The sequence below is a fragment of the Palaemon carinicauda genome, chromosome 1 (assembly GCF_036898095.1).
Source record: "Palaemon carinicauda isolate YSFRI2023 chromosome 1, ASM3689809v2, whole genome shotgun sequence".
NCBI lineage: Eukaryota > Metazoa > Arthropoda > Malacostraca > Decapoda > Palaemonidae > Palaemon > Palaemon carinicauda.
Genome location: NC_090725.1, coordinates 316,764,931 through 316,767,430, shown reverse-complemented (window position 1 = coordinate 316,767,430; position 2,500 = coordinate 316,764,931).

The following is a 2,500-nucleotide window of genomic DNA, read 5'->3' as shown; positions in this document are numbered from 1 at the left end:
GGTGAGATTGTTTAATATGTGTTTTGTGTTGTCAATGGTACCAGTAGATTGGGTTTGTGCATGTATTGTACCACTATATAAGGGTAAGGGAAAGGTGTGTTGTAATTCAAGGGGTATTAGTTTGTTGAGTGTAGTTGGAAAAGTGTATGGTAAGATAATGATTAATAGGATTAAGGATGAAACAGAGAATGCAATCTTAGAAGTACAGGGTGGTTTTAGAAGAGGTAGGGGTTGTATGAATCAGATTTTTACAGTTAGGCAGATATGCGAGACATATTTAGCAAAAGGTAAGGAGGTCTATGTTGCGTTTATGGATCTGGAGAAAGCGTATGATAGAATTGATAGGGAAGCAATGTGGAATGTGATGAGGTTATATGGAGTTGGTGGAAGGTTTATGCAAGGAGTGAAAAGTTTCTACAAAGGTAGTAAATCCTATGTTAGGATAGGAAATGAAGTGAGTGATTGGTTTCCGGTGAGAGTGGGGCTGAGACAGGGATGTGTAATGTCGCCATGGTTGTTTAACTTGTATGTTGATGGAGTGGGGAGAGAGGTGAATGCTCGAGCGCTTGGACGAGGATTAAAACTGGCAGACGAGAATGACCATGAATGGGAGGTAAATCAGTTGTTATTTGCGGATGATACTGTACTGGTTGCAGACGCACAAGAGAAGCTTGACCGACTAGTGACAGAATTTGGAAGGGTGTGTGAGAGAAGGAAGTTGAGAGTTAATGTGGGTAAGAGTAAGTTTATGAGATGTACGAGAAGGGAAGGTGGTGCAAGGTTGAATGTCATGTTGAATGGAGAGTTACTGGAGGAGGTGGATCAGTTTAAGTACTTGGGGTCTGTTGTTGCAGCAAATGGTGGAGTGGAAGCAGATGTACGTCAGAGAGTGAATGAAGGTTGCAAAGTGTTGGGGGCAGTTAAGGGAGTAGTAAAAAATAGAGGGTTGGGCATGAATGTAAAGAGAGTTCTACATGAGAAAGTGGTTGTACCAACTGTGATGTATGGATCGGAGTTGTGGGGAATGAAAGTGATGGAGAGACAGAAATTGAATGTGTTTGAGATGAAGTGTCTAAGGAGTATGGCTGGTGTATCTCGAGTAGATAGGGTTAGGAACGAAGTGGTGAGGGTGAGAACGGGTGTAAGAAATGAGTTAGCAGCTAGAGTGGATATGAATGTGTTGAGGTGGTTTGGCCATGTTGAGAGAGTGGAAAATGGCTGTCTGCTAAAGGAGGTGATGAATGCAATAGTTGATGGGAGAAGTACAAGAGGAAGACCAAGGTTTAGGTGGATGGATGGAGTATAGAAAGCTCTGGGTGATAGGAGGATAGATGTGAGAGAGGAAAGAGAGCGTGCAAGAAATAGGAATGAATGGAGAGCGATTGTGACACAGTTCTGGTAGGCCCTGCTGCTTCCTCTGGTGCCTTAGATGACCGCGGAGGTAGCAGCAGTAGGGGATTCAGCATTATGAAGCTTCATCTGTGGTGGATAACGGGGGAGGGTTGGTTGTGGCACCCTAGCAGTACCAGCTGAACTCGGTTGAGTCCCTTGTCAGGCTGGGAGGAACGTAGAGAGTAGAGATACCCTTTTTGTTTTTTTTTTCATTTTGTTGATGTCGGCTAGCCTCCAAAATTGGGGGAAGTGCCTTGGTATATGTATGTATGATACCTATTACTTTGGCAATTTTATTAACTGTCATATTTACATGCTCACAGAAAGCTAGTTTATTATCAAGAATTATCCCTAGAAATTTACCAGTGGAATTCTGGCCCAGAGTGTGATTTCCTATAGCAACCCTTATGTTATCTTGAACTCTACACAAAGAAAAGATTATGAAGTATGTCTTTCTTTCATTTAAGGTTAACTTATTTACTAGTAGCCAGTTTTTTACATGAGTTAAATCAGCAGTTAGTGTATCACAGAGGGAGTAGATATTTTTATGTCTAAAATGAAGCGTAGTGTCATTGGCAAAGAGTATGGATCTTAAAATACCTACTGATCGAGGTAGATCATTGATATAGGCGAGGAAAAATAACGGGCCTAGGACTGATCCCTGGGGAACACCTATTTTGACATCCATAACCTCTGAGAGATGGCCATCAAGGGTCACAAATTGTTTCCGACTCCTTAAGTAGGATTTTAGTAAGCGTAACGCATTTTCACGTATTCCATAATGTTCGAGCTTTTTAAGCAGCACATCATGAGACACTGTGTCAAAGGCTTTACTCAAATCTAAAAAGACCGCACCAAGGTATTAATTTTTATTCATCGCATTGTAGATATTTTCGAGAAGGTCATTAACAGCATCACTTGTACTGACGCCACGCAGAAAGCCATACTGACAGGTAGAAAAGATATTACATCTAATAAAGAAAGAGTAGAGTCGATTTTACAATAACTTTTCCAAAATTTTTATTCAATAAGGGCAGGCAACTTATTGGTCTATAGGTATTGACATCCGATTTATCACCAGAATTATGTAGCTCAGTAACGCACGCTA